The 22,947-nt window shown below is 46.2% G+C and overlaps 1 protein-coding gene across 6 annotated transcripts in view; it reads right to left on the bottom strand.

Moving 5' to 3' along the window:
• The window catches only part of CLDN14 (claudin 14), a 103,635-nt gene that overhangs the window by 42,569 nt on the left and 38,119 nt on the right, over positions 1 to 22,947 (bottom strand). For 3 of the 6 annotated variants that reach the window (XM_082393578.1, XM_082393575.1, XM_082393577.1), the window contains exon 2: positions 723 to 858. The exons of 1 other annotated variant lie outside the window; for it this stretch is intronic. The gene's annotated coding sequence lies outside the window, so the exon portion shown is untranslated. Of the gene's footprint in view, positions 1 to 722; positions 22,630 to 22,947 lie in introns of those variants that run through there. 2 more of the 6 variants (XR_014245095.1, XM_082393576.1) reach the window with 2 other exon arrangements.

The raw sequence follows: 22,947 nt of genomic DNA, 5'->3' as shown, positions 1-22,947 counted from the left end.
CAGGTGTGGTGTTTCCCACTTGGAAGCAGGAGTTGGAATGGGGTGGATTTATTTAGACCCAGAGAAAGGGAGTCGTGCTGAGTTGCCTGAGGTCCGTTGAGGGTCTCCCGTGAAGAAGACAGTATGGTCAGGGCCGAGTCGCTGTGGAGGCGAGGCCTGCCCTACCATTTAGAACTCTTCTCCATGCAAAAGCCTCCGAGGTCCAGAGTGTCTTCCCTTGAGGAAAGCAGTAGTCACTCCCTCAGAGGCCCTGGTTTTAGATTAACACCTTAGAAACCAAACATCTGTTTACGATCACCTACACAACCTGTCTATCCCCAAAGAACGTACAGACTCAGGGCCCTACTGTAGACATACTGCATCTGGGTCTCACGAGAGATGTCCGGCCTTTGCTAGAGGGAATGGTCTGAACAATCACAGCCCAGTTGTATCCAGGGCTCAATTGGATTCTTGGCCTCCTCATCCTCAAACGTGGTGAGCACAGCTCCAGGCTCAGGCCCAGCAAGCACTGAGCTTCCCAGGACATTCTCCTACCAGCCAGACTGGAAATACCGGAAAAGCAAAGGTAGCTGCCCTCAGAGGCAGTGCTGGTATTTTCTTTCCTTTTGGCCAGTTTGGTTTTAACTAGAAACTGGAATAATAATTATAATGATACATGTTTACAGGTTTTAACTAATTAATCCCTTGGAGTCCTCTTTTGGTGGGGAAAGCATTCTACGCACCTCATACATCAGGAAAACAGGGCCATATGATTTGGCTGGGCTGGGTGGTCACTGGTGTCAATACAAGAGCGGAGGCCTGGACTTCAGCAGTTCTTGACTTCTTGGCCTGTGTCCAGATTACTGGGCCTCGCAGCCCCTAGAAAGGCAACACATGAGAAATTGAAGCAGACCAGACCATAAACTAACAGGAGCAGTTGGCTCTAGTTAGGAGGGCGGGCCCTGTGGCCTTGCCTGTGTCTGTTTCTCTTGGAGAGACAGGCTTGGAGAGGAGGAAAACCCATTTCTCCAGGACTGTTTTGCCCACCTTTAATTACCAGTTAAAACAAAACCGTCTGTAGAGGAAACACCCCTTGAAAGAAAATCCAAGTTGCTGTGAAGGTTTCATCTTTCCCTTTTGAATCCCAAGGTCTGCAGTCATGTAATCCAATGTCGGCCTGAAAAAAATATTTGTCTACAGAAACACCCACACGGGGTGTTGGGGACCCCAGTGCCCAGGCATGGGGGTGGAGCCTGCATGGGAACCCTCAGCCAAATCCCTCCAGTTGGGCTCTGACCTGCCTATTATGAACCCTCTTAACCCCTTTTAACAAGAGGTATCTAGGTTTTCTCCTGATTCTGTCTTCTCTATCTGCCAGCAATATTTTTCTCAACAAATTAGGGTGAGGTAGGAGGTGTGGGTGAAGAGAGAAAGGTAATCAAGGTCTTCGATGGCCATGGCTATTTCAAGGAAAGGGTGGTGGTAGGAACACAGAGTGAGGTGGGCTGGGAACCCTTCAACCTCAACAGCCGAAGACACATCTAGAAGCATCCACGTTGGCAAAGAAATTCAGGCTGTGTCCCCAGAGAAAATTGCTTGTTTAAAAAATAAGTGAACAGGCATGGTCAAGCATGATCCTCTCAGAGTGTATCAAGACAGATAACCAGCCCTGTTTGGAAGCCTTACTAACTCAGTGGATTCTTCCTCCAAACCCATAATAGGCATTTATTTAGTCTCGATCTCATATGGCCTTGTATCATTGTCCAATTTTTCATATGTGGATGCCCTCTTTCCTCAATTCAATTGTAGACTTCTTAGCGGTTGGGACCAGAGTTTTCATAATCAATAGTAATTAAAATGATTGATCCAGAAGTTTCCCCTTGTGTGTTATCAGCTGAGGGGCATAAACTAATTTCAGTCTCATTCCTATTGCTTGATTTCCTTTCATCGTTCCAGGTTTCCTGTTAAGGTCCAAATTTTGAGAGTGCTCTCCAGTGCAAGAGCACATCTGGGAGACATGTGTTTCTTTTCTTTGCTCCTTCACAATGGTAATTTTTTCGGCTACTACAGGAAGCTCAGCAGATTCAGAAGTACAAGGAGCCCCACCAAAGCCCAAGATGATATTCACTGATGCTATCAGCAGGTCTGAATGCCAACATCTGCTTCGAGAGTGATTGCTCGGAGAAGTTCATCTAGTCCTAAATTTGGTTGATCTGTTTTGAGGTGATAGCCTCATATTGAAGTAATTTCTCCCCACCAAAGGGTCTGGAATAGGTTCAGTTGTAACCAATTTTATGTAGTTGTGACTGCCTCTAGAAACCTGGAAAAGGTTATTAAGAGTGTGTGTCTAGGCATATGGATAACTCTTCCAGCTCAACCGTCTGTGAACACCATTAGTAGCCCTTGAAACGGTTCTCCAGGAAGTGCAGGCTGTTAATAACTCTGCCCTGATGCTCCTATGTGAGCCGAACAGCGTATAACTTTGCAAGTAGCCCAAGTGCTCTGAATTGACAACCTGCCAGGGAGACTGCAATGAACCCAGAAAACATTGCCAAAGGAAAGTGGAAAATTATCAACTCTCCCTGGTCAGTAGATTGACTGGTCACTGTCGATAGACAAAAGAGTGACAAACTGATAGATTATGGAGGTGTGTCCCTTCTACTGGCTCAGAAAAGGGCTCCACCTCGAGCAGTCAGAAGTGCTAAGACAACTCTTAGTGGCAAGAGAGAGAATCTTTCCATCAGTAACTATTAACTGACTTTCACTTTGTAGGAAAATATTGTGTTAAGTGCTTGGAGGTAGAAAGAAAAATACACCCTCAGGATGTTTATAATCTAGCTGGGGGATAAGACACAAAATTGAAAAAGCTATTAATACGTCTTTTGTTACCTGAAAATTATTGACCAGAGATGTTTCAATATTCATTTACATAACAAATCACTGGCCACAGGCATTAGTTGCTGCAAAAATCCCCCGATCAATAATGAGTTAAAATGCAAAGCAATGGAATATCCACCTATGGGATAATATTCTGCCACTGAAGTGAATGAAGTAAATCTGTAAGTACTGAGAGCTAAGTGGAAAAAGGCTGGTAGCTGAACAAAGTACCATCTATGTAAAAAATAAAGCAAAGTGTCTATGTGTGTATGAACATATACATATATGCAAATGCATAAAGGGGACAGGAAGAGGACACGCCAAAATAGAGACAGTTTCCTTCTGAGGAGGAAAGTGAGATTGGGGAAGGCTGTAAAGGACACTTTTCATATTTTTACTCAACATACTTCTGTATTGAAAAAATTATTTAGGACAAGAAAATATCTGTATATTTCTTACATAAAAAAAGGGAAAGAGTGAAAAATATAACAAAGCAAGTACCTGATAGATACGTGACTACACCAAAGGTAATCATGTGGTCCCATCCCTCTGCAGTGATTCCTTGAGCTTAATCACGTGATATAATTATGGCCAATGGGATTTAAGGGGATATCCAGGGGGCTGCGGGGTAACGCTTCCTTGCTATTAAAAGGAGGAATGAAGAAGAGAAAGCACATCTTCTCCCTTCTGCTGGATATCACAGTGTCTGGATGTGGTGCCTAGCAGTGCAGCAGCCATTTTGTTCCTTGGGGAGCTACCCTGGGGACCAAGCCAAACTTTGAGAATGCTGCTCGAAAGATGGAAAAACCTGAGTCTTTGAAGACCTTATGGAGCCACTGAATCAACCTACCCCAGAGCTGCTCTACCTTGGGACTTCTGTTCAGTGAGAGGGCACATTGTTCTTTCTATGGAGGTGGGATTATCTGTTACTTGCAGCCCAATGCGTCCTAACTGACATAGCAGTCAGCAGGAGCCCCATCTGATTATGAGGTCTCAAGCTCCTTGGGCACTTCTAGGGGGATCTTTGGGTCCTAGGACCATGCCTCCTGGGCACCGGAATATACTCCAGAATGGAGAAGAGGTCATGAGCCTTGTGGCTGGAAGGAGAGAGGGAGCTTTGGGGAGGCAGGGAGCCCATCCTGTGACAGGGGCACTCATTCCCCTGGCATCTCGGGGGGAGAGCTGGGCGGCAGGTGTGGGGTAGGAGGTTATCAGACAAGTGGCTCCTCAGTCTGGACCTTGGGCATTTGATACGAGCCCCTAACGGAGGCAGGAGCTGCACTTGGGAGGTCAAGAGAGCCATCACAACCTCAGGCTATTTGGAGGGAACATTTCCTTCCCCTGGAGTAGGAAGCCCCAGCTTCTACACCGGAGCAGCCTCCTGAGGGCTAGAACCCGCGTGCGGTGGGGTAGCACTGCCCAGAGCAGAGCCGCAGCCTTGCAGAGCTCAGTGTGGGCTGCAGGGGCCGCGACCGGCAGAGCCCCGTCCGGGCGGCGGTGGAGTCGCAGCAGTTTGGAGGTGGCTGCACGCCACCTTGCAGTGGGGAAGAGGCGAGAAAGCCGGGGAGACGGCCGCCTGCGGTGTTCCAGCATCCACCACGAATTTCCCCAGAAGTGGTGATGGTTTTGATTGGTTTGTAGCGGAGTCTACCTGAATTAAATTCCACGGACCCCAAACTGCTATTGAGGTAAAATGTTCTAAACTGGAGTTTAAACACTGCATTGTTGGTGCTGAGTCCGTGAAGGCAGAACAGGGAAATGAAGTCTGACTTACTGTGGTTGCCTGGGGGAGCGAGGGGGAGAGCGAGAGACAGAGACACACAGACAGAGAGAGACAGAGACAGATAAAGAGAGACAGATTGACAGAAACAGAGACAGAGACAAAGAGAGAGACCCGGGGAGAGAGAGGGAGAAGGACCGAGTGATTTCTCATTTAACCTGATCCTAAAGAGGTGGGTGGCTGGTCTCCACGTGGGCTCTGAACACCAGCCCTCGCATGGAGATACCTGTTTCCTTTCCCAGTCTCACCTCCAGCTTGAAATCAATCATCCCAGTCACTTCTTAGAGTGAAGTCAAGGAAGGCTTACTCTTAAATCACAAACTCTGAGAGGGGGTAAAAAAACAAACAAACAAACAAAAAAAAACCAGCACCAGGTTCTGAACTAATCTGTGGAACTTAAAGTGACATGAAAGTGCTTCAGGGGCTGCAAACACACAACTCAAATCTCATTTAAAAACTTTCCTGATTCACATGGGAAACAAGACAGAAACAAAAAACAGGAAACAAGTGTTGGTAGGGATATGGAGAAATTGGAACCCTTGGACATTGCTGGTGGGAATATAAAATAGTACAGCTTCTGTGGAGAACAGTATGAAGATTCCTCAAAAAAATTAAACATAAGATTTAGCAATTCCACTCCTAGATATATATCGCAAAGAATTGAAAGCAAGGACTCAAACAGATACAAACAACCATGTTCATAGCAGCATTATTCACAAAAGCCAAAAGGTGAAAACAACCCAAGCATCCATTGATAGATGAATGGATAAACAAAATGTGTTCTATCCATACAATGGAATATTATTCAGGCTTAAAAAGGAATAAAGCTCTGATACGTACAACAACATGGATGAACCTTGAAAACATTATGCTAAGTGAAGTAAGCCAGTCACAAAATGACAAATACTGTATGATTCCATGTGTAAGAGGTAGCTAGAATTGTCAAATTCATAGAGACAGAAAGTAGGGTAGTGGTTGCCAGGGGCTGGGGGAGGGAGGAATAAGTTAGTTTCATGGCTACAAAGTTTCTGTTTGGGATGATGAAAAGTCTGGACAATGGACAGTGGTGATGGTTACACAATATGAACATACTTAATGTCACTGAATTCCACACTTAAAAATGACTGAAATGATAAGTTTTATGTTACATATATTTTACCACAATTTAAAAAATATTAACAAAACTCTAATTACTAAAAAACTGTAATAAAAACATCATAAACTTTCAGATACTCAAATACACATGAATTGTTCAGACATGGGAGACCACCTGTGTGTTAAATTGGGCTTCCTTTTGCTTTCTCTTTGTGCCCTCCTGGGAATCAAGCTTCTTCCAGCATTTCTCTGAGGGATCTGCATTTATTGCTAATGTGCCAGGGGCCCGAAGTTTCTATCTCCTGCATTGATCTTTTAAAAATTCAGACTTGCCTTTATCCAGTTATGTAAAATTGTGGGAGCAGAGCTATAACCTTCTCACAGCCATAGGAGCCCGTTGTGTAAAAACACCTTGTGACATGCCCAACCACGAGATTGCATTTGTCATTTATTCAAGGTTTTTGATGCTTCTTGTCTGACTTCTATATTTATGAGTAAGAATATAAACCACCATTAGATATCGTCAGTGGCTCTGCTTTGGAAGAGAAACTTCCTTCTCTCTCCTTTTTCAATCATCTGGACAGTTTAATCAAAGAGCATCTTGACACAGCCATCTGGAGCTTCCCCTTGATTTTATTTAAAATTTATTTATTTTTGGTTGTGTTGGGTCTTCGTTGCTGCGTGGGCTTTCTTTAGTTATGGTGAGTGGGGGCTACTCTTCATTGTGGTGCACGGGCTTCTCATTGCAGTGGCTTCTCTTGTTGCAGAGCACGGGCTCTAGGCGCGCGGGCTTCAGTAGTTGTGGTGCACGGGCTCAGTAGTTGTGGCTCGTGGGCTCTAGAGTGCAGGCTCAGTAGTTGTGGTGCACGGGCTTAGTTGCTCCGCGGCATGTGGGATCTTCCCGGACCAGGGCTCGAACCTGTGTCCCCTGCACTGGCAGGCGGATTCTTAACCACTGCGCCACCAGGAAATCTCTCCCCTTGATTTTTGTATCCATCAAAATATACAAATGTTATCCATTTGAACTCATAAAGTAAAATTTTACTAATAAAATACTACATTTGTTTCAAACATTGGGGTTTCTCAAAGATTCAAATTCCAAGTTTCTGCTGATAAAAATAAAGTTTGAAAAGCACTGTATTTGATCAATTCCCATTTCATTCAATTCAGTGAACATTTATTGAAGCCTTCATTCAATTATTAGCTGAACACACAGTGAGTTCAAGGGGGATAAAAGTAAAAGTTAAAGTCAGATTGCCTGCAAGCTAAGAATGGTTCTCACATTTTAAATGGTTGGGGAAAAGTCAAGAATAATATTTCATGGCACATGAAAAATTATATTCCAATTTCAGTGTCTGTAAATAAAGTTTTATCGGAACACAGCCACATTCATTAATTTATATGTTTTGTCCGTGGCTGGTTTTGCCGTACCTGTGCAGAGTTGAGTAGTTCTGATGAAGACCATGTGGTCCCAAAGCCTAAAATATTTGCTATCTGGCCCTTTACAGAACAAGTTTGGATTAGACAATGGCCATATCCATGTGAAGTCTGAACATCAAGAGCTGAGAAACCTACCATTCATCTTGATGTTGCTAACATTTCTGCAGTGTTACCACTTAGTCCATCTCAATCAGTGGTCCTCCGGCCTGGGCAGGAGATGCCCTGAGGGGACGTTCAGAAACGTGCGGGCACAACTTTTATTGTTACAATGATGGGGACATGATGGGTGTTGAGTGGACAGGGACTAAAGATGTTAAACATCCCACGATGGATGGGACATCCCTGCACAGTGGAGAATTGTTCTGCCTCAAACATCAATGGCACATCCACTGAGAAACAGTACCCAGACAATTACTGTGATGATTAATTTTATGTATTGACTTGCTTGGGCCATGGAGCCCAGATATTTGGTCAAATGTTATTCTGGATGTGTCTGTGCAGGTGTGTGTTGGATGAGATTAACATTTAAATCAGTGTACTTTGAGTAAAGCAGATTGCTCTGCATTGTGGGGGTGGGCCTCACCAAATCAGTTGAAGGCCTTAATAGTACAACGACTGACCTCCCTGAGCAAGAAGGACTTTTGCCAGCAGACGGGCTTTGGACTTGAACTGCAACTCCTCCCTGAGCCTCCAGCCTGATGGCCTATCCTGTAGATTTGGGACTTGCCAAGCCTCTGCAGTCATGTGAGCCAATCAGTTCCTTAAAATAAATATCTGTGTGTGTGTGTGTGCATGTGTGTGTGTGTATACACACACATCCTGTGGGTTCTGTTTCTGACTAATACAGTTACCCCAATTTTTCCGTTTCTGGTCTGAAAGTGGTTTTCAGTCTACCTAGTCCTGTGCTTTGCAAATTTCACCTCTTTTTCAAAATTCAAAATTTCAAAAATTTCAAAAAATGATATGACTTTGCAAATTTCATCTTATCAAATGATAAAAAAATCTCTCATACTCCTGCTCCCAGGACTTTAATTCAACAATGAAGGGTTTAGTTGAGTACCAGTGCCACATTTGGTAGATGCATTTAGGGAGTAAGGCAAAGATAAAATATAGTCTCTGTCCACATTTATCCAAAATTTGGGGAAGACTGACAGGTACACAGTTAATACCAGACCAGCACCGAGAAGCCTCTTTACAGGGGTACAAATTGGGGCTTGAGGAAGTGCTTCTCGTAGGAAAAGATCATAACTCCAACCAATGCAACTTTGACACTGACAAAACTGATTTTTATTTTTTATTTTCCTTTTTCCTTCTGGGCTATTTCTCTCCCAGTCATTATAAGGAAAAGGCATGAGCTTCTCTGGTTTCCCACCAAGTCCAGTAAGAGACAAGCCCTGGGTCCAAATTCTGATCTCTGAACTCTACCAGCTTTATACCTTGAGGATCTCTCCCCAGTTCAGCTGCTGGAAAGGAAGATACGAACCACACTGGTTACACATCCCATTTTTACCCGGGTGTGGCAGCTTCTCCCTTACTTCCAACCACTCGGTTCAGTACTTATACCAGAGTTCACCGGGTACAGGGTCATAGGAGGAGGTGATTCAGCTGTAAGAACCACAGACATCAGAGATGGTGTTGCAGTCTCCTAGGGCTGCCGTCACCAATGACCACAAACTGGGGGGGCTTAAAACAACCGTTTGCAGTAAATCTCCTACATACAAATGAGTTCCATTCCGAGAGCACGTTTGTAAGTCCAGTTTATTCGTAAGTCCAACAAAGTTCACCTAGGTACCCAACTAACACAATAGGCTATGTAGTACTGTACTGTAGTAGGTTTATAATATTTTCCACACAAATAATACACAAAAAATAAAACATTTTTAACCTTACAGTACAGTACCTTGAAAAGTACAGTAGTACAGTACAACAGCTGGCATCCAGGGGCTGGCATCGAGTGAACAGGCAGGAAGAGTTACGACTGGAGGAGGGAGAGGAGGTGGGAGATGGTAGGGCGGAAGGGTCGTCAGCAATAGCAGACGGAGGGCAAGCTGCAATTTCACTCACGCCTGACGTTGATGGAACGCGTGTTCGCATCTTTGAAAGTTTGCAACTTGAAGGTTGGTTCGTATGTAGGGGACTTACTGTATTTGCTCACAGTTCTGGAGGCTGGAAGTCTGCAATCAAGGTGGCAGCATGGCCACACTCCTCTAAAGGCTCTAGGGGAGGATTCTTCCTCGCCTCCTCCATCTTCTGGTGGTCGTCTGTCATCCTTGGCACGCCTTGGCTGGTAGACACATCACTCCAATGTCCGCTTCCGTCTTCATGAGGCCGTCTTCCCTCCGTGTGTCTGTGAGTCCAAATTTCCTTCTTCTTTTAAGGACACCAGTCAATGGATTAGGACCCACCCGACTCCAGCATGACCTCATCTTAATTATATCTGCAAAGACCCTGTTACCAAACAAGGTCGCGATCGCAGGTTGTGACTGGGGAGACACCAGTCAACTCACGAGAGCTGCAGACTCCACACATCCTAACAATCCACCAGAAGCCACGACGACCCCAAGTAAAACATCTCTTTCCAAGGCCTGTTCAGCCCACATGGTGCCATCACAGGAGCCTCCGGTGGCACTCGGGCAGGGAATGGAAAACAAGTTGTGCATTCTTCTTAGACGTTTGGCAGGAGGGAGCTGGTATGTCTCTTACAACACTGCCCTCTTCTCCGTTGTCCCCGTGGATGAGGCTTTGCAGAGCGACTCTCGCGGGATCGTGGAAGGCCAGACGCTGTGGTCTGAGCGGCGGCTCACTTCAATTTTCGAGCTGCGCAGAGCAAAAGGCCCAGCATGGCAGCGGCCAGACGGGGGAAGGCCAGACTTTCTTGAAAAGCTGCCATTTCAGAAGGGAAGAGAAAAGCCCACCTTTTGGGGGGATAGGCGCTGAGTAGCACAGATTTAAAAACTTGGCTATGACCACAGAATGTCTGAAAGCAGAGGCTGTTTTGTAAAGATCAGCTTCTTCTTAAACCACCAGGCCATGCAACAGGCTCTTGGCAGCGTCTGAGCTCCACCGTGGAAGTGGCTGGCGGCTGGCTCTGGGAGCTGCAGGGGGGATCACGTGGCCCCTTCTGGTACCCGCTTGGAGAAGGATGGAGAGGGAGAAAAGAACAAAGGTAGTGGGTGGGTGGGAACCTTTTCTAAAGGTGGTTTCCCTCCTTTCCCAGCTCACTGATACACAGGCGAGGAGAGCTCGGTGGCCTGCCGCGTATCTATTTAGGACAGACATACCGTACTGTAACCAGAGCCACACAAACCTCTACTTCTGAATGTTCTCATGGCCAAGACACAGATTTTCACAACATTCCAAGAAAATCCTGAAATCGAGTCCTGTAAATGGGTTGGAATTTTTTTGGCCAAGGAAATAATCTTCCACACATCAGAGGTGCATCTGTGTGGGCAGATGTCTTGGGAGCAATGCAGTGAGGCCCAAAGCTGGTGGTCACCGCTGGGGGTGGGACTGGGGGGCTGGAATGCTGACTGGAGAGAACGATTCAGCCCTGATGCCGAGATAGTGCTGGGCTGGGGCCCCAGGCTGGCTGATGGGGGAGAAGCAGGGTAAGGACTGAGGAATGCATCTGTCACCCCAGTTCCCCGTCCCTTACTTCTCAAGGGAACTGGCAGCATTGTCGTGATTTCCCAACTAAAAAATCATGTTGGAGAATATTTAGTGTTTTATTAAAGCTCTTAGGCTTTAGAATGTTCTATCAATGGTGAAATGTCAGCTAAAAAATCCCTATCAAGTTATTATAGGAAATTTATTCGTGCCTTAAACTTCAAAAATAAAGGCCTGCACCTCCCAGCAAAATCTCTGCATTCCTCCTGTGGATAAATTATCTTAGAGTCCCAAACTAAGATAATGGCGGGCTCACTGGCACCTACACTTATTAGAAAATTCATCTTCTTTTCACGTCCAATATAATCAAGCCAGCCACACCCCACGCTCAGCCAGCCTGGCCTTTCTTTCCCAATTCCAGACCCCACTCTATACGAGAACATGTGTAATTACCCTGGTGGGCTCTGAGCCTGTCTTGAAATAAAGCGCATCAGGACCACAGGGGAGTGACTCAAACCCGAACTGTGCATCCTGGCTTGGCACACGTGCGTCCTCCTTGTCCTCACTTATTAACTCTGGGAGACACTGAGAGCTCCCCAGGATGGGGTGAGGGCTTTGCAAACATTCCTGCCCCAAGGCCAGCAAAGGCAAAGGCGGGAGAAGCCGGGCCCCGCACTCCCCGCTCCCCAACCCAGCCCCTTTGGAGACAGAAATGCAGCCCTGACCATTCCGGCTGCCCTGGATTTCACCAACTCCATGCGATGGCATCTGGGGGACGCTGTGATATATGGTCCCTTCCAGAGAACAGGATACAGATGCGCGGGGGAAGGTAACCCGAGAACAGTGCAAGAAGATGCCCTGTCCCCCGGAGTTCCACACATAAATTACAAACCACAATTTCCAATTTGAAGGGAAGTATTGTCATTTCTCTCTTTTGCAAACTTCTGGACTCAAGGGAAGTTTGAGAGGAGTGTAGCTTTTACCCTGAGATAACTTTTTCCCGTTCCATTTCAATCATCTGCTGGGTCCCTGACAAACAGCGAGTACGTCGATCTCGGTGACTAGGTCATGAGCAGCGAGGACCTTGCCTCTACCGCCCCGACACCGCCAGCCACAAATCCCCGGTGTTCGTGCGTGATCTTCCTGGGAGCAGAGGAGTTTGCTAAGGAAAAGGGGGAGATGAGACGGTACACACATACGAGATGGTGTGGGCAGACGCCGATGTCATTGCAGAGACCAAGCCTGAGACCAACCAGGGCACTCGGTGTGGACCGTCCCCCTCCCCACCGTGTTCCGTCCAGTGTCACTCACGGTCCTGAATGTACCCTCTCCCTACTCGATGCTTCCACCCTCCCGGCTCCAGGGAGCAAGGCACGAGCCTGAGCACACCCAGTGTCCCCCACACGTGAGGGCTACAGTCTCTAGCACCCTCTGTGTGTATTTCTTTTCATTGCCTTTGTACAGAGCAAACACACGGCTTCAAATAATAGGTTGGTTTCCTGCACATCTTGCAGGAAATCAGGTTTTGGAAAGCACAGATCCATCTCTTGAAACTTCATCTGGACACAGATAAATGGTGTGTGTGTGTGCGTTTGTGTGTGTGTGTGTGCCAAAAGGAACATCCTTAAGCTAAATTGTTTAGATATCTGTGTTCACCCAAACTTTTGCAAACGACGGACTGAACTCAGGACTTAAACTTTAATGATTTAGAGAATACTCTAGGAAGTTTCCCAGTTTAGGTGGAAAGTGGATTAGGCACCCTCCCAAATGACACATGGGAAGGGAGGTCCCCATCACTCGACTGCCTGCTCTGAGATGCTCCAATCCTGCTGCCCCTGGAGCATTACGTCCAGGACAGTAGAGCGGTAACATGACAGAATGGGGAGGCACGTGACCTCAACACCGGGGCCTGACTGCCCTCCACGAGGACAAGAAATCCCCCTGTAGCTCCACCCCCCGCCTCCCCCTTCCTCAGCAGTGCAAGCTGCTGGCAACATTCATCTGCCTTGCATTTTACCCTGCACGAGGGAAATAGGAGAGCCAGTTACAGTGAGAACTAGACTCCCCTCCCCTCAGGTGAGGCTTCACATGACCGTGGGGGAGGCCCAGCAGCCAGGGGGATGGTCTGCCTGGTGCCATGCAATAGCCGGGATCGTATATCCAGAACCTGCTGGACCTGGGCCCACTAGGGCGAATGCAGCCACTTGGCGTTCAAATGTCACATTCAGATGCAGCCACTGGCCACTTTCTGGCAGGACCAGGAGGCACTTGGTAGGACGGGAAACAGGACCCGTGTGGAGACGTCCTGTCCCACGTCATCTGCACCAGGCTGTGACACACAGCGGAACTGGAACTGGGACCTGGGGTGAGTGAGGGTCCAGGACGCCCATCCTTTCTCAGGTCATTCTGGTGCGCGCTGGGGACGCAAGGCACAGATGCAAGGTGCCCTCTGCTTTGGCCCTCCCTGGGCTGCTGGGCCACCTTGACTCACGCCCTTGGAGTTCTGGGCCCTTTGAGAGCCTTCTTCATCTCCTGCTGCCCTCGGAAGCTGCTCTGTGGACCTTACACAGCTGAGCAGAACCCTCCACCTACACGCAGGAGCTCTGTGAAATATGCCGGTCAGTTCCCTCCCTCCCGCGGAGAGTCAACGCCAGGCCCTCCTTGGCAGGGCTGCCCAGACCACTCGAGAATCAATTAAGCACTGACTCCTAGTCGAGGCCCGATCCTGTGACCTCAAGAGAAATATGAGACGGAGACCCTGATGTCAAGGGCATGTGGTTGTGCATAGAGACGGAACTGAAGCGCACAGAATGAGTAGCTGCTGGTCTGCTGAAATACGCTAGGGGTGTTGGGGGGACAGGAGAGACTGGGGGGCTTCATGGAGGAGGTGAACGCTGAGCTGAGCCTTGAGGGACGAAGACATTGAAACTAAGGGTGGGGAGAAAGAGGAGGATCTGGGGCTGGCGGAGCAGCACAGTGGTCAGGGGGTCGCTGGAGGTGGTCAGAGGACGGCGAGGAGCCCCCAGGCCGAGGCAGGGAAGGCAGGGAACCACAGAGAAACTGGCATGAGGCCAGACTGAGGGGGAAACTTGGCAGAAGCTTTGAGCGGAGACTTCCTGAGCAGACAAGTGACAGGCTGGGAAGGGTCGGGTCAGGTCTGGTAGCCACACGTGGGGTGCCCAGAGCAAAGCAGACAAGAGCAGGTGCCCTCGGGGTGGAATCAGGCCCTGCTGACCCACAAGATCCCCAGTATGACCCCCAGCTGCACACTGTCCTGCACGTGGAGGGTCAGGCCCTTGGAAGGTGTGGGGAGCCCCTGGCATCATCAGTTTCCTTATTGGGAATTGTCTGCTGCTAAAGGGATTGTCGCGTCTTGAAAACGTGAGCTGGGGCCGCTCTCTGTGCCCCGCCCCACTTCCACTGTGGGCCCCCAGAGCATGGCCTGTGGGCCAGAGGGAAGCAACATCACGAGGGAAAAGAAATGTTTATTTTGGCCCATGCGGCCTCCCCTTCTGACCTTTCCTCTCCTCAGTGCTGTCCCTTCCACTCAGGTACCCAAAGGCCTCCTATTCTTTCCTTCTTCTCAGAATCACAGATTTCAGGGCTGCAAGGAACCTCTGTGGGAATCACCTGGCCCAGGGGCCAGCAAACTCTTACTGTAACGGGCCAGACAGTACATATGTTAGGCTTTGCTGGCCACACAGTCTCTGTTACAACTGCTTAACTCTGCCTTTGTAGTGTGAAAGCAGCCATGATGACACAGAAACAAAGGGCATAGCTGTGTTCCAATAAAACTTTATTTACAAAAACAGGCGGAGGGCCGGGTCTGGCCCACCATCCTAGCCTGCCACCCCTGATCTAGCGTTCACTCTCATTTCACAGATGATGCAGCTGAGCCCTAGAGAAATGGACTGACTTGACCAAAGACTCAGAGATCTGAAAGTCCAGAGGGACCCGTTGGGATGTTTGTGTTTTCACTGAGGTAGAAAAAATAAAAACAGATGAAGGACTTTATTATTATTTTTTAGGTGTGTTCATTCAAATCAACTTTAAGTCCAACCAGGCAACCACACTCGTGAGGTTGGCCTGAGCAGTCATACCTGAGACAGACTTCACTCCAGTTTGATTTTAACTAATCTCTCCTCTGGGTCTGATCATCACCTACTGAGTAGTACAATCCATCTCACCTCCAAAGTCAGACAGGCTCCTTCTGGGCATGGCGAGGCCAATCCGCTGACCTCCTGAGACATGGGACATTGATGGGCAGAACCTTGGCTCTGAGGGCCACCAGAGAGGCACTGGGTTCCCCCATGCTCCAAGTAAGACCCCCTTATTATTCTCACTGTCACCTACAGGGACCGTGCACCCCAAGTAAGAGGAAAGCAAACACTTTAAAAGAGAAAACTTGGGGATCCGTATTCAACAGGCAATGCATAGACGGTCCAACACACGAAGTTGAACTGTCCTTCCTTTTGGACGTGATAATTTCATCTATTCGGACCACCCTGTCAGTATGTCAGATGTAAAATATTACACATGGAATAATGAAAAATTGCCAACATCTCACCACCATCTTTTGATTAATGGGTAGCTCCTCAGAGATTGATCAGTTTGTTTGATTTTGTTACTTGGAGTGACTGATGGCTATTTTAAAAAATACTTAGCTTTAGAGTTACCCAACATGAGATAATTTTCATATGCCTTGTGTAGCCCCATCCAGAATAATTGGACTTTATTGCCTTCCTTCCATGCATGAACTGAAGTTCCCTGGAGAAGCAAAACAGATTCGGACTTTGTTGCTTTAATATTTCCATGTAGATCAGCTGCCGTATTCATAGAGAGGCTTTGACCAGATGGCCAGCCAGCCTTGTAGTGACATTTCCCATTTCCCGTCTATTACTCACCGATGGAAAATAATGTGACGTGAATTCCCCATTTTGGGTAATATGTGGTTATATCCTGTTGTACCTGCACTGAAGATAAATGACTTATCATGCAATAATTTCTTCACTCTCTAGGGAGAAAATAGGAGAAAAAGCAGTTCACCATGTTTGGCAGGAAAAAGTAATAGTCACTGCTTAGGCATTTACCAGGACATCTCAATTTAATTTCCTAATTTCTTTTTTTTTTCCCCCTCATTGCTTATTTTTCTGCTACTTGGGGGGGGGGCACTTATTTTTGCTGCTTAAAATATTTAAGCTCAGATTTTAGAAGGCATCCTCAGACACCTGGTTTTTGTCGCATCGCTGGGACATCTCTTTTCCAGACACTGGTCTGACACAGAGCTGAGATAGCAAAAATCAGTGGAGAAAAGTCCAATTTTATCATTTAAACTGACTCGAATGGGCCAGCAAAAATTTTTGCTTTTTAAAATATTAGTTATTACTCTTCACTGTTTGACACAATGTTGTCAATATCGTAAGATCAGCCTTGGTTTTCAACTTCTCTCGCCTCAACCCCAGGAGGTAAATTTTTTTAGCTATCACTCCCTTTAACTATTGCTAAAGATGAGTAGCTAATAATGATAAACTTACTCATAAAGGATATATAATTAAAACTAACATTTCTTCCATCTTTAACATGTGCCAGGCAATGCGGTAAGAGTATTCCACACTTAAGTCATGTAATTGTCACCACTGTCCTTTGGGGCAAGTACTATTGATATTATTTACCATCATTTTCCAGGTAAAGCAAGGGAGGCTGGAGAGGAACCTAACTGCCCAGGTCCCACAGCTTGAGTGGGATTTGAACCCACAAATCTGATTTCAAGCATTTAACCTATGTGCACTGGGGAAGCCAAGTGCTAGGCAGCTCTTCTTCCTGGAACATTTTAACCTTTCCCTACTCAGAAAGAAGGCAACTTAGTTACTTCCCGGTTTCTGCTCTTCCCACTGGGCTGCAGGTCTCTTCCTGGCTGCTTCTCGCTGGAGAGCTGAGCTGGGATTCCTTCCCCATCAGTTGATCCTGAAGAATGTGGGTCCCCCAAGCTGTCCATCTATGCAGGGAGCATCTGTCCCTGTCCTGTCCTGGAGATGAGTGATTCACCCTGGGACCCAGGTTGGCTGCTGGCAAATCGATTTTGCTCAGTGAAATAACCTGCATGTTAGAGACGGCAGAAGGTTCTGGAAGCGGTGGAAGCTTCTGGAAACGGCTTCCGCTCTCCTTCTCTCCCCCATTTCTGCCACAGGCAGAATGTGCTCCAGAGTGAGCCTCAGCGTTGTCATGGCCCTCCATCCATCTAGCCCAAAGAGAATACAAGCCAGGCTGCGGCTGAGAGCAGCCTTCAACAACAGAACTCAAACAAAGAAGGTCACCTGCCGGAGTTTACCCCGTTAGTAACACAAGCCTTTTACAAACTCATTTGTATTCATCCAGACGGCTGTTTTGGCTAGAAAGAAATGCTTCCTCCTCACTAGAATTACAAATAATTTGAGTAGAAAGCTCCAGGCAAGACATATTAATCATGTTTGAAAGGATGTATCTTTTCATACAAAGGGTTTTCTTAAATAGAAAAGAAACTCCCTGATATGTACTTATGTCTAATAGAGGTTGCTAACTCAGAATGCACAGCTTGCTTTGTTTCCTTATCTCATTCCCACCTCCCCTGCAGGCGAAAAATTCAAATCCTTATCCCATATACGCACCCCTGTAATCACAGTCTTCCTTGGTAACTTGCGCGAGGTTCTGAGGAATCAACAACTACGGAGATTTTTCCATAATATTTCCCCTTATCTCTTTTTTAAAATAAATTTTTATTGGAGTATAGTTGATTTACAATGTTGTGTTAGTTTCAGGTGTACAACAAAGTGAAGCAGTTATACATATACATATATCCACTTTTTTTTTTTTTAGATTCTTTTCCCATATAGGCCATAACAGAGTATTGAGTAGAGTTCCCTATGCTATACAGCAGGTTCTTATTAGCTATCTATTTTATATATAGTAGTGTGTATATGTCAATCCCAATCTCCCAATTTATCCCTTCCCCCTTATCCCCTGGTGACTATAAGTTTCGTTTTCTACATTCGTGACCCTACTTCTGTTTTGTAAATAAGTTCATTTATACCCTTTTTTTAAGATTCCACATATAAGTGATATCATATGATATTTGTCTTTCTGTGTCTGACTTACTTTACTGTTTCCCCTTATCTCTTATTTGTATTTGTTAATCTGAAAAATTAGCATCACCTGATACGTGAAATATGAGATATAGACATTTTCCCATAATATTTTTCTTATTTCTTATTTATATTTGTTAGCCTAGAAAATTAGCATTACCCGACATCTGAAATAAATATAAAGACATGCTTTATGCAGAGCAAAATACTGCTGTACAGTTTTGATATTATGTTAGTGTCAGAGCAATGCCAGCTAACTGTTCCCTTCCCATGGACCCAGCATAATAGGTACCTGAGCCGGCGACTCACAGGGAGGTGGGTTTTGATAGGAAGATTTAAAAGGTTAGCACTGCCTTTATTAGTTTATGCTGCACCCTGCATTTCAGTTAAAGATTAAGTCTTTGCATCGGGCTTTTGCTCAAAGGCAGGTTTGGGAGGGATGTGGAATTTTTTTTTTTTTTTAAAAAACAAACCCTCCTAGATAGAGTCGGGTTTATTTTTAACAGGAGCAGAAGCGCTGTGGGAACTGGTCTGCAGATTCCATTTCAGCCACAGACTGTTCTGCAAAGGAAGAAGCAGCCTTCAATCTCCCTAATGAAAAAGTGTATCGGGGGCTCTGAGGGGACTAGCCCCCCCGCATGGCGATCCTGGCCACGGGAGGGTCTGCGGCAACCCTGCCTTCTCCCTCCCTCACCTGATGGGGCAGTTCCCTCCCACATGCCCCGCCTCGGGCAGGCCAGCCCTCCTTTACGAGCACCTACTGTGTGCCAGACCTTGCACATGGCTGCAGGGATCAATAAACATCAACATCCCCTAGTCTTCACAGAGGTAGTTTGGTGAGGAGACAGCACAGAAACAAATATTGATTAGGTTAGGGTTAGGGTTAGGGTTAGGTTAATTATAATTAAGGGAAGTCCATGTGACGATAAAAACGTAAGTAAAATCCACGTGATAACACATACAAATGTAGGTGACAGAAAGTGTGAGGGAATGAGGAATTCTGAGAGGTGGAGGGGCAGGGAGAGCCCCCAGCGCCGCTGATGGCTGACAGAGCTTTGAAGGGGGCGCTCTTTCAAACAGTGGGAGGAGATTATGTTTTAGATGCACCTGGTGAAGTCAAGGAAGACAGCCTGGAGGAGGGGAGATGGGAGACCAGAGCAAACCTTCCAACAGCCCAAATAAAGAAATAAGGGCTAAATCTATACACATGAACATGGAAAGATCTCCAAGACAGACTGCTGACTGAAAAGTCAAGATGTGAAACAACTTACATTAAAAAAAACAACACTAAAAACAATACTATATGTATTTTAGGGGTATATATGAGAGCCCCTGGCTGTAAATGCATTTTTAAAAGGTTTCTATTATGTATGTATCCCAAACCAATAACAGTCTCTAGGAGAAGCAGGAGGGAATTAGGATTGGGGGTGGGGTGCCTGAGTGGACTGTAGTTTTTCCCTGTAATGTTTGTTTTTCTTTGCAATTAAGGAGAATATATTCTGTAATACCTACACAATTAGAATATACTTAAAAAAAATTAAATCAATAATCTTTTGCTTTTCATTATAACACATGGCACTTACGGATATTACATTATGTCCATCTACGTCTAGGTTTAGTATTCCTAAGTCAAATGGATTCTGGAAAAACAGAATTACTGATCCATAAAACCTAGAGTTCACAGAGTCTAATTCCCTTCTTTTACAAATGAGGAAACGTGGGTTTCTTGGGGTCTTTTTATTTTTAAGCCCAGGAAGAAGTAGGTAAAATAATTCATGGAAAAGTCATTGTTGCCTTTAAGTCCTCCAGGCAGCCATGAAAACTACATTAAAATGCTTTTTTTTCCACCAAAATTCATTTGCCCAGCCACAAAAGCCATTTTCTCTGAAAAGCGTTGCTCGATTACAAGGCTTGAGTGTTAACATACTAGCAACTGGGTCAGGAGTCAGCAGGTTAAGTTCTACCCAGAAGCCACCATGTGACCTTGACATAAGTCAATCTCAGTGTCTCCAGCCCAGCAATGGGATTTTCTGAGCCCTCAGGGGATACTATTACTCCATTCACAGCAAGGATGGGTGGGGAGGACTTTTATCTGTGAGGATAAAATGCTAGCCTTAAAAAAAATGTGCTTCGAACTTATTTCAAAAGTGAGCTTCTAATCTAACCTTGCATGTGGTGGAGCTGAAAAACACAAGGGCTTCTCTGGAGAATTTGGTGAGAAAGAGAAATCAGTATTTTGACTAAAGAAAATATTTAAGTTATGATCAGAACTATATTTGTCTAGAAATAAAAAAGGGTTTTCCCCCCTTAAATAGTCACAGCTGGCTCTCTGACCATATAAAGTTACCATGCTGCCCGATGACTCAACTCCCCACATCTGTATTGGTGACTGACATAACGTATTCAGGGCTATCGAACCCTTTGAGTCACAACACCCCTGTTTGATTCAGGTTTATTTTACTAGCACCAAGAGACTCACACGTTCAACATCTGTGGTGTGCTCCTGAAATTCCGAGCCATAAAACCAGTAAATTCAGCATGGTCTGAAGTTCCAGAGCATAGCAACCAACTGTCCAGAAAACGCATTCGAAGGGGCTGGTCGGTAATGGAGCGGGGCTTATCTCAGGCGGGACTGCACATCTGGCTGCACCTTCCCCCAAGCAAGTGTGGGAAGAAGGAAGCTGGGGCGCCGGAGTCCAGCTGGGCAGAGAGGGATGGGGAGGGCTCTGCCCTTTGCCCTGCAGTGGGTTGCTCCCAGTGCAGTTCACCTCTTAGGTACTGGAGTACTGAGATGGGGCACGACCCACTCATACCCCGTGTGCTGAGGCCGTGTTTGAAGATGCTCACAGCTTACAGTCGTGGACTCAGCTCTGTGTCCAGCACGGGGGAGAGCTCACTAAGGCCCGCCTGACTCTGGAGTATCACGGAGTCTTTAAAAATGATGGTTCCATAGACATTGAGCCATCACGGGAAAATACTGCCGGTCAGACTAAGCCAGACAAAGAGCAGAAGAAACCAGGGCAGCAGCAATACTATGGTAATAAATTGGTAAAACCTGACATGCACATGTAACCCAGGGCCAGAGGTGAACACAGAAAAAGAGTAGTAGTTCAGCTTACTAGGGTGAGTGTTTCTTTCCAAAAAAATTTCCATTCTATTAATGGAAATGCATAATTTTATATTATATTATTGGAAGTTATACTGATGAAAATTAATCCTCTAAAGACACAATCCCTGCTTTTTAGCAATCCCGAAGTCCTGGGGGAGGCGTGGGAGTGACGTAGGAATACAATACCAGGTCAACCGTGAAAAGGGTTATGATAGAAACACAGGACAACCCCCCGGGGGGAGCTAGAGCAAGATCATGAACTTCAAAGCGCTTTGACAAGCACAGGATGATATAAACATATGACTTCCGGGCAACTCACAGGACCACATCTTCCATTGCGGCTGACACCCAGAGGTCCCTCTTCTAACTGAATATACATTGTGCGTTAGGTGCAAATGCATTAGAGAGAGACGGATCATGGGAGCGCTATCCCACCAAGACAACCCACAGACTCCTTCCTGGCCAAGTGCAGGTATGGTCATGCCTGCCCAACGTCCTACACCAGGAGCGAGCAGCCTCTAATTTATCTGCCGTCGCCAGCCCCAGTGTCCCGTTTTCATGATGCCACCCAGCTCTGGGTTCCTTCCTGCTACGGCCCGTGTCCTCGTCCCTCTCCCAACACTTATATTTCAATGACATGATACACCTTCAGATGTGCTGGGTGCACCTGAGCCAGTCACAACAAGAGGAAATGCCATCACTTTCCCCCGCCGATGACGGCAGAATTGAACTATCCCAAGCCGGGAAGTGTAGCAGGAAGCTATGCTCTTATTGTATATATAATTATAGCCATAGAAGTGTGATTTATGTAGGATGAAAAGGAGGGGCGAAACAATAGACTGTCCAAAAATAGGGCAGCAGTTAATTAAATGGCAGTACATCCATTCAATGGAAAAATCACTTATCTAGTTTTTAAAAATGACTTTGTAAAGGCGATGCAGTAATAGAAAAAAAGTACATGATACAAAATTAAGTGAGAAAAGATACCGTACAAAATTATATACAAATTATGATAATAAATATAAAAAATATCTTGAAAGGCTGGAAAGGAATACAAATATAGATGTGTTTACACATATACATCTAAGTATAAATACATGTATAATCACAAGTTGTATTGTAGAAGGGAATGAACACATGCAGTGACAGAGAATGGACAGTCTCCCTGAGCAAGTGCCTTAGTTGATTTTCGGAAGTGGTGGGATCATGGGGGATTTTTTTTCTCTACTGCCAAAAATGTTTATGATGTCATATATAATATGTAATTGCAAAATTATCATGTGAGAGAGCATGCACTTTGTTTTCTGGCAGACACTTTCCAAAGTTCAAATGGACAAACTAAACCGCACAGGTTTTGAGGGGTACATTTGGCAGCTAACTCACCCTGGTGGCCTGGCTGGAGGTGGAGGCAGGATGGCCTCAAGGGGCTCAGACTGAGGCCCTCCCTCCTCACGGAGAGGAATGAACGGGAACCCAGTGTCACTGTTACAGCTGCTCTAAACATTTTCCCGGGAGGGAGGAAAGCAGCATGGCGGTGCTGTTCAGAGCTCTGGTTGGGCACTCAAGCAGAAGGAAAAAAATTTATCAGAAAATCTTGGCGGAGCTCGTACATTAAGCTGCGGCTACCTCTGTGCACAGGTTGTCAGATGTCGGGGGGCTGTCCATCTTGGGGAACCCACAGCTAGGCTTTCAGCTCCATCCCAGAGGGCCAGCCTTACACTTGCTATGTTTCTGCCCCCAGAGTCCAGCTGGGATGGAGGGTCCAGCTGAGACCCGCCTGCTCCTGAGGACCTGTCGCGGGGTGGCCAGCAGAGACAGGAGGGAATAGAGGACAAGAGTCAGGGCCGGGCAACTCACTCATCAACCCACCCTCAGGGCGTGCCAGCTCTCTCCTTGTATTAGGTTAGATGCAGACATCAATGTACCTAGACTGGACTCACTTT

The sequence above is a fragment of the Balaenoptera borealis genome (assembly GCF_965194805.1).
Source record: "Balaenoptera borealis genome assembly, chromosome: 5".
NCBI lineage: Eukaryota > Metazoa > Chordata > Mammalia > Artiodactyla > Balaenopteridae > Balaenoptera > Balaenoptera borealis.
This window is presented reverse-complemented; position numbering and strand designations above follow the sequence as displayed.